General features: G+C 41.0%; 1 long non-coding RNA gene across 1 annotated transcript in view; it reads left to right on the forward strand.

Moving 5' to 3' along the window:
* Positions 1-514: 514 nt before the first annotated feature.
* The window catches only part of LOC125417929 (uncharacterized), a 32,459-nt gene continuing 18,626 nt past the window's right edge, over positions 515-14,347 (forward strand). Inside the window, exon 1 of the long non-coding RNA XR_015000211.2 lies at positions 515-707. This is a non-coding gene — a long non-coding RNA (uncharacterized LOC125417929). The remainder of the gene's footprint in view (positions 708-14,347) is intronic.

A 14,347-nucleotide genomic window follows, 5' to 3' on the forward strand; every position in this document is an offset into this window, starting at 1 on the left:
CAAGACATCAAGTTAAGCTCTTTTGTTTTATGGAGGCAGACAGCAAAAGGAGTATTAATCTTTCCCTAGTTGTAGAGCAGAAACATCAGATGAATTCTAAAGACCATTCTGCTAATAGGGGACATTGACCCTTGCCAAAAACCATGCCATACCGATTCTAAGTTTTAGACTCTAAATGTTTCTTCCTCTTTTATCCTTTTTGGCAAAATCTGAATAAAAAAGTAGTTTATGAATAATGCCATGACGACTTGTGCTTGGAAACTCATTCAGGGTGATTTACCAACCGCAAAGGAGACAGAGCTCTTGCCTCAGAATCCCTGAAGAACTTTGCCTTGTATTCTAAGCTGTTTGGAACAGAATCTATTTTCAATGAAATGACAGGAAGCATCAAATGGTGTTCTCATTAGAACTGGAAGGGGACTCACCTATTACAATTGAACACAAGGAAAGAGTGAGGGAAGAGTGCCCAAGGCGCTAAGGGATATGAAGAACACAGAGTGTTGGTGTGGGAGAATTGTCTGTATTCTGTCAATCATGTTTTAAATAAAACGCTGATTGGCCAGGCAGGAGGTGTAGGCAGGAAAACCAGACAGGAAGTGGAAGTGATGCAAGGAGAGCAGGAGAATTCTGGGGAGGAGGAAGTTGATTCCTCCCACTCCTGCCCAGACCACCGAAGCAGCAGGATGTAAGCTGCCCCACTGAAAAAGGTACTGAGCCACATGGCTAACATAGATCAGAAAAATGGGTTAATCAAGATGTAAGAGTTAGCTAATAAGTAGCCTGACCTAATGGGCCAATCAGCTTTATAACTTATAAATTAACTGTGTGGTTGATTTTGTCTGGCACTTGTGGCAGGGAGGAACAGGGCAGGACAAGAAACTCAAACAAGCAGTCCCGGCCTTTTCATGTTACAGGGTGTCTTCTTCTCTTTCATCTCCTTTAGTTTGTCTTTCAGTTTTGCTCCTCTTATTATCAAACTAAAAGAAATGTAAGCCAGGTGGTGGTGGCGCATGCATTTAATCCCAGCACTTGGGAGGCAGAGGCAGGTGGATCTCTGAGTTCGAGGCCAGCCTGGTCTACAAGAACTAGTTCCAGGACAGGCTCCAAAGCTCAGAGAAACCCTGTATCAAAAACAAAACAAAAAAGAAAGAGAGAAAGAAGAAAAGAAAAAAGAAAGAAATGTGCTGCTTAAGGAAAAATTCAGACAAGCAAAAAATTTTCTTTATCCGGGTTGTGTATTCTTATGGGCATTAATTACCTTCCATTGCTGTGACAAAAAGTGCCATGCAAACAGCTTCAGGAGTGGACAGGATTATCTCAGGTCCATTTCATGTGGCTCCGTGTTTCCGAGTCTGTGTTGAGGCAGAACATCATAAGTATGATGACAGCATATGGTGTGATCACATCAGAACACATCACATGGTGTTATAAGTGTGGAGATGAGGCCGTTCACCTCATTGTACACAGGAAATAGGGAGACAAAGATAGGAAGAGGCTAGGAAAAGACACCTTTAAGAACACAGCCTCAGTAAACACTTCCTCCAGCTATGCTGTGCCTTCTAAGCTTCCAGACCCTCCCAAAATAGTATCACCAGCCTGAAACTAACACATGAGCCAGTGAGAGGGTCATTACATATATTCGGACTGTAACACTATGTAACTAACCATCCTAAAACTTAGCAATGTAAGGAAGAGACTTGAACTTTGCTTCTGAACCTGATGTTTAGGTAAGACTTGGAAGGGACAACATAACTCTGTTCTTGGAGATGGCTGTTCCTCAGCTAAGAATGAGTAGATGGTCTAGGAGCTCGCTAAGCACGTCTATCTCTTTTACATGATCTCAAGTCTTCTCCATGTGGTCACTTTATATGTTCTTTCCGACACTATGGAAACCACTGAATAGCCAGACTCCTTACATGATGCCTTAGTTACGTTTCCTATTGCTGTGGTAAAATACGCTGACAAAAGCTACTTAAGGGAGAAAGGTTTTAGTATAGTTTACAATTTGAGGGGATAATTCCATCCCAGTGGGGAAATTAGGAGGTCAGTTGGCCATATTGCATTGCAGTGAAAGTCAGGAAGCTGACAATGAACAGGAAGTGCGGTCAGTTAAAAACCTTAAGGCTTGTCCCCAGTGACCTGCTTTCTCCAGAAAGACTCAATCTCCTAAAGCTCCCACCACTTTACCGAACAGTGCCACAGCTGGAAAACAAGTTTTTAAACAGAATCTTCACCTATAGAGGACATTTCAATTGAGACCACAGCACATGGCAGTATCTTTTACCCACCCAAGCATCCCAAGAGACCCAGGCAGAAGCTGCTGCATGTTTTCTCTTGACAGCGCATCACTTCTACTTGTGTGCTATTGGGGGAGCAAGTTACTGAGGTGAACCCAGATCCAACAAGTCCTTTGACTCTAATCCTTGAAAAGAACAGCAAAGACTAGTTGATCACTTTCAATGCATCCCCAGGATCATATTTACAAATGGTAGTCATATGTCTTAGAGATGACTTACGTTAACATTGTGATGTGCATTTGACCACATGTCTTCGCTGATAGCTCAGAGTAGGAAATGTAAGGATATATGCATTGGGGTGTTAGTTTGATTCTGTCTATGCTTTGTTTGGTTGAGTAAGAAGTGGGGAGAAGCATTTACTGTGAGCATTGCTGCAGTCAGTGTTCCAACAGTGTAGGCCTCTTGGGACTTTTATCAATGGTTTTACACTAAAAAAAAAATCCATGATGAGTGTTCACAGTGGCCTGTCTGGGACTCTGAGTAACTCAGAGGGCTATGATCACACACATTATCTTATTTCGTATTCCCAGATGCTCTGTGATGGCAGTACAGCAGAAATGCATCCTACCTCTTTAGGAAAATTGAATGGATGATGCTTTAATCCTCATTTCCCAGATGAATTCAGAGATGTTAGCCAAATTACCAAGGTCACCTAGTTAGTGACTGAAAAGACCAGCTTCAAATCCCATCAGCCTGGCACCCCAACCTATCCCTGAACTTTCATTCACTACATGTTTGTAGAAGATCAAAACAAAACATCAGAAGTCGCCTTCCATGCTTCATTTCCCAGGGTAGTTACAGCAGGCACAGAAACATGGCCATCCCCTAGTCTGGAGTGCTAACCTTTCGTGAAGTGTGCTTTGTGTTGCCTGTAGCAACCAAGTTCATTGTTGCATCTACTTGAGGCAGCTACTTCTACGGGTTTAACATTTGGAGTTATGTTTAAGGGGAGTGAGGATATTATTGATATTGTTGACTGAAGAGGACTGGAAAGAAATTCTTGAACACTAAAATAATAAACGGAGAACAATCACGTTCTGAATTTGAAACATGGTTTCAAGTAATTATGTCAGGGTAAATTTTTGTATTATTTCATTGGTTCCACCAGAGATATGAAGAACCTACAGAAATACAATTAGGCTAGTTCTGGAATAGGTTCTATTTTTCTTTTGTCATCTGCTTCTGCATTTTAATTTGATCTGGTTCAACATTCATTCATTACCAGTCCCATCCAGTCCCATCCTTCTGAATGAGTTGAGTCATTGAAAGCAGGTACTTTCTGTATTTCATTGGCAATCATGAAATGTTCAGAACAGAGGGCTTCTGTTTTGTTGTACATGGATTTCTCTAGTGTTTCTATTGTCCTAGCTCTTTCTGTTCCCTTGGACTCTTTCTTAAATGCATACTGGAGTGGAGTGTATCTCTCAGTTCAGTCAGTCTACAAAGGTAATGAGTTGAATTGTAGCCTTCTGAAAAATGCTTCTAGAAAAAAAAAAAGACCGTGTACTGTTTCTGGGTATCTATAAATGGCCTTGACTCATGGTTGCCTGCTATTGTTAAGATAAGTGTTGGTAGATAGTTTTGATTTTAGGATATTGAAAAAGCATCAGGTCAGAAGGCTGCCTTTCCTTCATACTCACCAATCTCTCAAACTTTGATTTGTTCTTTTGCTACTGCATTCATTCAGGAAGCATTTTTGTGGTCTTCTTATCCTGGGATTGCCTAGACATGCAAAATTAGATAGAAAATGATGCCCAGACCTAATTCTTTGGATCTTAACTTTTAAATATTTCATTGATCATTCTTCCTTTTCTCTCCTGCTTTCTTTTTCCTCTGATGCCATTTTTTTAAAGAAATTGCTTCCCTTAAGTTTTAATGCTGAACTATTAAATTCACTCTAAATTCTAATTATTGTTCTTACAGCTTGTTATTGTTCTAAATTTATTATTATTTCAATCAGGTTGCCCTCTGCTTGCACTATCCTTTAGGTTCATCAAGATGCCTATTTACTCTTTTATCTCATTATCTTTATGATGTTTGTCTCATAATACCCTTCAGATTCTTCTATGATTTCTTGTGGTTTGGTTGGTTCTACTGGTTCTCTTTGTTTCATTGACTAACGATTCCTTGTGGTATCGCATTTCCCTGTGTAGCTAGCACCATCTTTGATTATGAGTTTATCTTTGTCTTTTCTTTCCCTATGTTAGAGCCCCTATGGTCTTCAGATTTCATATTGATTTTGCTGACACTCTTGGGTTTTCCAAGCCCTGGACCAATTTTTATATCAATATCTCAACTGGGTTTTCTAAGCCCATAGGTAGTTTTGACTTAAACTTCACATCTAAAAGACATAGAAGACACAGAAATCCTTTTTAATAGTCCCGCTGAAGAATTCCTCCCAAATAGCAAGCTTCCTTATTGCTTCACTGAGCCAGAAGACAGAATATTTCTGTGCCTCCTTTATAAAGAGGATATTTCTGAGACTCCAAGCTCTATTCAGGTGACTCAACTGGGAAACTCCCTTTAACTGGGCCTAAGTCCACTAATTCTGTGTGTGGAAGGATGTTAAAGCCTCATCTCAGTCCTTGGAGCCTCTCTCTTAGCTAAGGTCCCCAGTGGGCACCAGCATCGTAGTTACTACTCTGATTTTCATTTTTTTCTTATTGTCTAGAACTTGGATGTTTTTTCCCTTTCATTTCTAATAAGATTTTCATTGTTTGGGATGTCAGAAGAGGTTGTATTTTATTTTATCAGACTTTCCTCCATGTTGTAACAGGAGGCTGTTATTTAGTTCTTAATGTTTGAAAAACAGATTTAGAGTCCTCGGATTATTTGAGGTACTGTGCCTGCTAACATACTCTTATTACCTGGAGACTGTATTTCCCCCAAATGTTACATCAGAAACAGCAAAGGGAGAGTGGCCGATGCTTCTGGAGACAAAGTAAACTAACAGCAGCAAGCAGAGGTGAGGACTGATGACAGGAAAAGACATAAGAAGAAATTCCTTAAAGACAGCCACAAATGCTCAAGTGCTATGATATTGGAGCCAAATAGCTCTAACCTGCACCCCATGATGGCCTCACTACCCTTCATCCTGTATCACAGTTGATATCCACAGTGATACACCTGTTAATGACTCCTCCTCTAATAGTACCTGTGGCTGCTACTGTGTCATCTTTTCAAAGAATTTGGTATTTGATATCAACCAATTGAGCCATGAGAGCTTACGAGAGTGAGGATGTGGGGAGAAGACTGTGAACGGCAGTGGGGGGAAATGCAGACACTTAGAGAATGCTTTATTGCTCATTCATTGAATTTGTGTTACAGTCGCCATGTCTGTTCTGCAAACTAGATGCTTCCCAGTACTTGGAAATGAAAATCAAGTGGGAGGCTACCAAAGGACACTACTATTTGGATAAGGATAGGAATTACTAGACGTTTGCTGGTAATCATGCTGGAAAAGCCCACTAGAGTCAACTCATAGATTCCACTGAACATGGTGAAGATGCCATTGAAGTTCCCAGGCTAACCTGGGATGAAAGTTTTAATTAGTGAGGAAGAAGTCTAAGCTCATCAGAGGCCAGAGCAGTTTGCAAAGGATAGTTCTTCAGGCAACTGGAACAGGACAGACAAATGCAGGAAAGAGGAAAGCTCTGAAGGTCAGAGGATCATTAACTTCGGGAGAGCAACAATGGTAGCTGCCCGGATTTAGGCAGGCAGATAGAACACAGATACACACACAGATACACACACACACACACACACACACACACACACACACACACACACACACACCCTTCATCATCTCAGGTGAGAGCAAGAACATATAATTTCTCCTTATGTGAGTGAATTTTATTTTGTTTCTTTATGAAGCAATACAACCTATATACACACTGAGTGTGAAATAGATAACATTATAGATTCTGAGGGATTTCAGCTCTAACATCTGATATTTAAAATATGCCTCTTGAGGTCTGATCATATGAGTCAGTGACATGAGTTTAATCCTAAGAATCCACAGAAAGGTGGACGGAGAGAAAAGACTCCACAAAGTTATTTTCTGACCTCCACATGTACACCATGAGCAAAAAAAAAATAATAATACAAATTTTGAAATTAATAAATACCACTTGACAGTGTTTACCATATGATAATAGAAAAAGTAGAATATGAGTTAGTTGACAGATCTATTTCACTTATACCTATCAATTGATACATTTCCACCAATCCAAAATTGTTCATGATAGTCCAAAAGAAAACAACAGGAAAAAAACTGAAATATCAAACTATGGTTGAATGTGTAAATGAACTCTGACAGATCATACAGTGGAAAACTATTACACATTAAGAAGAGATGAGATACTGATAAATACAATAATATGAATGAATTGTGAAAATATTCATGTGAGTAATAGAATATTTACACCAGAATGATGTGCAGTGGTAACACACAGAAATTTTGCACATATGAAACTAACCTATAGTAGAAAAAAACATCAGAAAAATGATGGACTCTGAGAGTTAGGGACAGAAATTTACTGGATAGGAATATGACAATTTTCTGGGTGATATCCTTTATTTTGATCGGGGTTTGGTTTAACCAGTTAGTTTTATACTTTTTCTTGAATTTACTAAGTGCCCTAGTTAAAATGCATGGGAGCACATATATTTAATTGTATGTTAATTTAACCTCAAGAGATGGAGAAAGCTATAAGTCAGTATTGAACTCAGCAAGTGGCATGCATGCAGATGTGTTCAAGAGAAAGAGAATGGGTGCTTGCAAATCGCTTTGAAATACACGCAAAATAACATGGACTGGTGGATGAGCAAGGAAGCAAATACCCATTGCATAACCCTGGCATTGTGTATGTGAGTGTTCCCTGTAAAGTTTGCTCAGCTGTGAATTTATTTTGTTTTGTTTTATTTTTTCATCTTAAAGGGAGAAAACTCAAACCAATTAAAATGAGCTTTGTTCAGGAACAGTTTGTTTCTAGAATTCAGAATGCAACCCTGCCTGAGTGGTCATTATTGCTAGGCTCCTGTGGGAGGTCCTTTTGTCTATGTGTTGCTTTTATTGGTTAATGAATAAAGAACTGTTTTGAGCCTATGGCAGGGAAGAACAGAACTAGGCGGGGAAAGTTTGGCTGTATGCTGGGAGAAGGAAAGGCAGAGTTGGGGAGATGCCATGGAATCTAGACCAGAGTCTAAAAGTTTGCTGGTAAGACACTGCCACATGGCGATACACAGATTAATGGAGATGGGTTAAATTATTATGTTAGAGTTAGCCAATAAGAAGCTAGAGCTAATGGGCCAAGCAGTGATTTAAATAATATGGTTTCTGTGTGATTATTTCGGGGCTGAGCAGCAGGGAACTAACTAGAAGTCTCCTCCAATAGATACCTCCTCTTTTTTGCTGCCTGCCCTTAAAAGTCTAGTTTTTAAAAAATTACCAGGCAACTACTTTATACAGTCTTTTATCCACATTCCTGCCTTGGTATGTGTGTGGGTCACCTGTCCTGCCTATCTTTCTTGCAGTGACTACAAATAACTTACAAATGCATAATTGTTGAATGAACGTTATTCAGTTGTTGCCTACAATTGCAAACATTTCCTTGGAAACTACTGCGATTACTCTTGGTTGCACAAGGAGAGCCTTAGGGACACTGAGTTTGATAAATTGGTCAACAATACCCCCACTTCCCTCCTTCCTTGCTCATCCCCTGAACTATATTGAATTTGTAACGACAATATCTCTCATTTTTTCAAATTGAATTATAAATCCAGAAAATATACATTCTCTGGAATTGGCATGCCCATCTGTCAATCTCATTTGGCCAGAGGTTTGGCTGCAATTTGTCTGTAGGCTCACATGCTCCTATGTAGGCTAGGCTGACACTGTACGACCTTCCTACCATTGCAATCTATTGCTCATATACATTACGCAGAATGCTAAGCATAGGTCAAAAGATGCTGCCAGGAGAACATTTTAAGAAGGTTTCTTCTTTTCCTTGCTTGCTAATTTGAAAGAGAATGCTGCATTTGATATTTTGTGTAGGACAATGAGAAATAGGTGAGCATACATGTAAACCTTTGCTTTGATGCAGGGGATTGCATAAATTAATGCCTGTCATACCATGGGCAGTTGTTTCTACCAGAAGATTTGGTTGAGATAGAGGGCACTAATTCATTTGATATCATCTGGCCCAGAGTCACTTGAAGAGCAAGCTTCTGGTGCACATCTTAGTTTCTAAGGTAATCACAAATCATTTGTGCTGACATTTAAGATCTGACAATCAGCGTTGACCTTGGAATGAAAGCCAGGCTTCAGCGAGGGTAGCCAAGTTCATTTGCATCAAGACCTGAAAACAGGGATGAAGTTCTGTGGCCAGACTGCAGTATATTGGTTCAGTCAACAAACATTTATTGATGGCCTAGTATGTGCCAGGCTCTGCGATTCTTTCATAATGCTGGTCTTCTGCTGAGCTCCAGCCCTTTCTGGCTGCCTTTTTCCTCTCCCCAGGTGTTCTTTCCCCTCTATTTTCTCACTGAGTGAAGCAGCACGCTTCTTCTGATGACTCAGCCGCAGATATTTACTGCTGTGAGTGGAGCACAGAAATGGCTCACCTGCCAGCCTCTGGGAAGGAAGACAGCAAGACTCTAGCTGTGTGCTCGGCTCCTCTAGTCGACAGCTGCCAGTTCCCTCTGGAAAACTCAGGTGGGGCTTGATAGCGCCAACGCAAGAGATTGTCAGGCTCTGGGAAGAGCTTCACTTCCTTGCTGGAATATTTAATTTTGAATAGCTACCTCCAGATGTTGAGTCAGCTGGTATGCCTGCAGATACATATTCCTGGTTCATTTGGGTGATGGGCAGTTTCCTTCATGCCTGTGAACCTAAGTGAAATACCTTCAGTAGACTTAATTATTGATTATTAGTTATTGGTTATCTGTAATTCCTACACTTAAATTCCAAGGCAGGAAGGTTGTAAGTTGAAGGTAATTTTAGACTACATAGTAGGACTGTCAGAAAAAAAGATAGCTAGTCTCCCTTTTCCCCCTCTGAGTTGAAGTCAAAGGATATGTGATCATGTGTCTTTCTTGGTATGCACATATGTATGTTTGTATTTTTGGTTGTGAGCCCAGCCTTTAATGGCTGAGCCATCTCTCCAGCTCTACATATGTGTGTTTGTGAGAAATGCCTTTTCAGGATACTAAATGGAAAAAAAGACAATTCAACATAAAAATAGTGACAATTATCAAACATCAGTGATACTGAAGGTGGGATATCGATGTTGCTGTTTGTATTAGTTAGCTTTTGGTGTGCCACCCCTCAAATGTTAAAGAAAAAATAATTGTTGAAAATTCTATAGATTCTGTTTGTGTAAAACAATAATTTTTTATTGGTCACATGTGGTGATATTTTGTTTATGATCTAACAACTAAAGCTTGCCTGAAGATTAGAGTGCAGAGCTAGCCATACTAGTTAGCCATAGAGGCCAGGCAGTGGTGGCACACACCTTTAATCCCAGCACTCGGGAGACAGAGGCAGACAGATCTCTGTGAGTTCAAGGCCACCCTTGGCTACACAAGATGGAATCAGTCTAAAAGAGAAACAGAACTCACACCTTTGATTCCAGCACTTGAAATCACATGCCTTTATTTCCAGCACTAGGGAGGTGGAGACAAGAGTGATATGACTGGGTGGAGAGAAGAACATAAGGTGGGAGGAGACAGGAGCAACACATCCAGTCAGACATTGTAGGGACAGGACGGCCCTTTTGGTCTGTAGGAGAGATGAGAACTAGTGGCTGGCTGCTCGGCTTCTCTTTTCTTTCAGCTTTCCCCCTGATGAGCGGACTCTAGGATTTTATTGTTTAGACCACTTAGAATTTGCACTACAGTCACACACCCTGGCTTTGTGTTTTCTTTTCTTTAAATTGTTCACGGACATGAATTGCGGGGTAGGGGACACCAGTTGTGTCTTGGGGAATTTGTAAGGGCCTAAGTAAAACGATATAGTACAGCGACTTTATGACCTAAGAAGAACAAGAAGAAACAACGTGCAGGTGAATGGTGTCAAGTCCGAGTAAGACAACTTTGAAATCCTGTTCCAAAGGGAACTTATTCGTCCCTGTACAATGCTTCATTTCTGCAGATCACTCTATAATCTGGAGAGAACTGGAGTCTCTCACTTGGATTTTAAAACACACACACACACACACACACACACTTATTGGACTAAGTATCAAGTGTACCTTTGTTAGGAATTATTTATACAGCCAATTTCCAGATACCTAGAAAAATTTTAAGATTGAAATTACAAACCCTAACTACAATTGCCTATCCTCGAACATTTACAAACTCTGTGTTTAGCCCTGAGTTCTTTGTATAAATTATTTTATCAGTTCCTATGGCATTCTATTTTATACACATGCCTGTTTTATACAAGAAGACCTGAGATTTTAAGTGCCCAATCAGTTGTCTCACGAATGGAGCAACTGGGAAATGGACTAGGATGAGACTGACAAGCTTTGGGATTTCATCTTAATTACTGTTGTCATTAGTAAGAGAAAGTAGAAACCAAGGATAAAATGTTTGTGTGTATACAACATTCACAAGGCTTCCCCTTTGGAGACATATTTGTCTGTCCTAGCAAAGATTGGCTATCTCACCAGTAGTCTTCGGAAATGGCAGGCATCATGTCTTAGAGGAACTGAGCTTGGCAGATACCCAACACAGCATAGGCCAACAATCATTTCTTGAAACACATGCCATTGATGAACCAGGATAAAGAAGACCCCCTAGTCCAACATTTTCCAGATTCTGATAGGCCCATGCATCCTCTGGAAGTCTGGTTAAAATCTAAGCCGAATATTACATGAGTGTGAGCTAGGCATGAGGTTCTGCATTTCTGTTAGGCGCTCAAGTGATTTTAATGTCGCTGGTCACCGTGTCACACTTGGAGTCACAGGGCATTAGTGAGTATCTGCTTGCTTGGGTAAACTTTATGCCTTAGTTTTTCTACTCCGTAAAGTAGTGTTAATCATGGTGTCTCCCTCAAAGGACTATTATAATAAAATAAGTACCTAAGACGGAGCTTTCTCTGGGTAAATGAGGTTATTAACCACTGCGACTTTTCTTTATGCCCACACACTCACCTTTTTTAGTTTTATTCTAGCTTGCAACCATGAATATCTCAAATTTCAAACTGTCCTATCCTGGCCCTTCCCCTCTGATGCCAGCACATCTGGATGCCAGTGAATCCAGGCAGCCCTTACATTTCCCCAATACTCCTGAGTACAGCCAGGCTGCCTCTAATCCTTGCCTTCCCCACCTTGCTGAGTCTCCATCACATGCTCATGGGATCATAGGGATATTGAGAGGTGGTGGATCCTTTAAGATCCATGGGACAGAGTGGAAGGTGACTGGGGCACACTGCTTGCAGAAGTGATTAATGTATTTTGAAGAGGATCCTATTTAGTTCCTGTGACAGTAAGTTACTGGAAAGACGGAAGTAAAATGGAAAGAAGGAAAGAAGGTAAGAAAGAAGGAAGGAAGGTAAGAAGGAAGGAAGGAAGGAAGGAAGGAAGGAAGGAAGGAAGGAAGTAGCACCCCAGAATTTATCTGGCTTCCTTTCTTTCCTTGTGGGCTTTTTCCATATGTACTCATTAGGGCATCATGTACCATGAAGCCTTCAGCAGATAGTCAAGAGCTATTGGGTATCTAATATTGAGTAACAGCCTCTGAAATGATTAGACAAACAAAGCTCTTTTTATAGGCATTTCTTTGACTCCTTTGTTTTATAAACAAGAAATGGACTGATGTAAAGCTTCTGTGGTGTTAGTTTTTTTTTTTTTTGTTATCTCTAACCTAGAACCTCCTGTACTTTCTGTAGTTCTGTCTTCCTGTAACTCTATTGATTGGGCATCTTACTGTTGCAAGAGATCTTATTGTATTTCAAACACTTAATATTTTAAGGCCTTTAACATCAGGAAAGTTGTGGCACAGAATATAAGAAACCATACTCTGAAGTCAGAAGATGAGTTGAAGTTCCATTCTACCATTTATTAACATTATGATATTATTGCCTTTATCACTTTATTTCCTCAACCAAAATAAAAGACAATACTAGTGATTTTATGAGCTTGTTAGAATAAGGTGGAAAAATCCTTGCATAACAGGTTATCATCTTGCCCGACAAATAATAAATGCTTAGCAATGGCTATGATTTCCACATTTGTATTATGCAACTGTGAGATCAACTTCCTTCTCCATCTATCAAGGCTCATCACATTATCAATACAAATACTCGTATCTTCTTCCTGCCTAGGTCACTACTCACTGCAATCCCTAGCTTTCAGCCCTGTGGAATGATAGAACTCGTCTATTAGGAAAATCTCCACTCCTAGCCATCTGCAGTCTCTGATCCCACACACCGGAAATCAGTGGGGTGGGGGCTTAATGAAGGGCTTTCGCTAGTCCATCTCTGTCTATTGACTGGATCTACAATACAATAATCAAGGCATGTAATCTTGACAGAAGCCTGAGGAGAGGTCACCCTGCCTCTTCTGGAACTTTTAGAGCTGCAAGGAACTCATTGAGATAGCCTCTGTGGTAGTCTTAATATCTCCATCCCCTCGATTCCAGTGTGGAAATCCTTCCCCGCAAGATGATCACATTAGGAGTTAGGAGTCTTGGACAGATAGCAAGATTATGAAGGTTAAAACCTTTATACACATGTTATTATTATCCTTTAAAAAGCTGGGGCAAGCCGCTCCAACTTGCAAAATGTGGCTGCGTTTGTTCCAGTACAGTTATGAATGCAGTCCAATGCATTTGCAGATGACAATGCCTTATCACAATGACAAAAGGTTGGACACCTGCAAGTCTAGAGAGATCCCTTTACCTCTCCCTCTACATATGGGCACAGCAAGAAAGTGTCACTTGTGTCAGAAACTAGGGTATCACAGTGTGTCGAAGATGCCAGCAAGGAAAGAGATATCTTGATTGAGGGAGCTATTACGGGGCTAGCAAAAAAATGTGGCACTAGAGAAATTCTCAGGAATCCACAAGGATGACCCCATCTAAGACCCTAAGCAACAGTGGAGAGGATGCCTGAACTGGCCTTCCCCTGTAATCAGGTTGATGACTACCTTAATTGTCACCATGGAAACTTCATCCAGCAACTGATGGAAGCAGATGCAGAGATCCACAGCTAGCACTGGGCTGAGCTCCCAGAGTTCAGCTGAAGAGAGGGAGAAGTGATAATATCAGCCAAGGGTCAAGACCATGATGGGGAAACCCACAAAACAGCTGACCTGAGCTAGTGGGCGTTCACTGATTCCAGACTGACAGCAAAGAAACCTGCACAGGACCAAACTAAGCCCTCTGAATGTGGGTGACAGTTGTGTAGCTGGGAAAATCCGTGGGGTTACTGGCTATGGGGCAAGGATTTTTCCCTACTGCTTGAATTGACTTTTTGGAGCCCATTCTCTTAGGAGGGATACCTTTCTCAGTCTAGATACAGCGGGGAGAACTTTGGTTCTGCCTCAAAGTGATGTGCCAGACCTTGTTGACTCCCTATGGGAAGGAAGCCTTACTCTCTCTGAGGAGCGGATGGCGGTAGGGTGGGGAGAAGTTGGGGAGAGCAGGATGATAGGAGGGAGAGGAAACTGGAACTGGTATGCAAAATGAGAAAAGGTTGTTTAAAAAAATAAATAAGAGAAAAAGTATATGCTCCTAGCTCATACCCTCTCAAGTGGAAATACTACCCTGCCATGACCTTGCCAAGCTGCTGAGATGACATTTCAGGACTATTAGAGCAGTCATGATGATGGGGACTGTTCCTTGCTTTACACCTCTGCTCAGTTGCTCTCTGAGCTGATTGGGTACCAGGGCCCTAAGTAGCAGGTAGGTTCAGGGAATGCTGGGAGAGAAGAAAGGCTGGTGCGTGGAGGAATGACTGTGATGGAGAACGCATTTCTCTTTTCAGAAGGGACATAAGCTGAGAGCCACTGCTAGGAAACCAGAGTCCTGGGCCTTGTGCTCAAAGG

Source organism: Myodes glareolus, chromosome X, assembly GCF_982192425.1.
Source record: "Myodes glareolus chromosome X, mMyoGla1.1, whole genome shotgun sequence".
NCBI lineage: Eukaryota > Metazoa > Chordata > Mammalia > Rodentia > Cricetidae > Myodes > Myodes glareolus.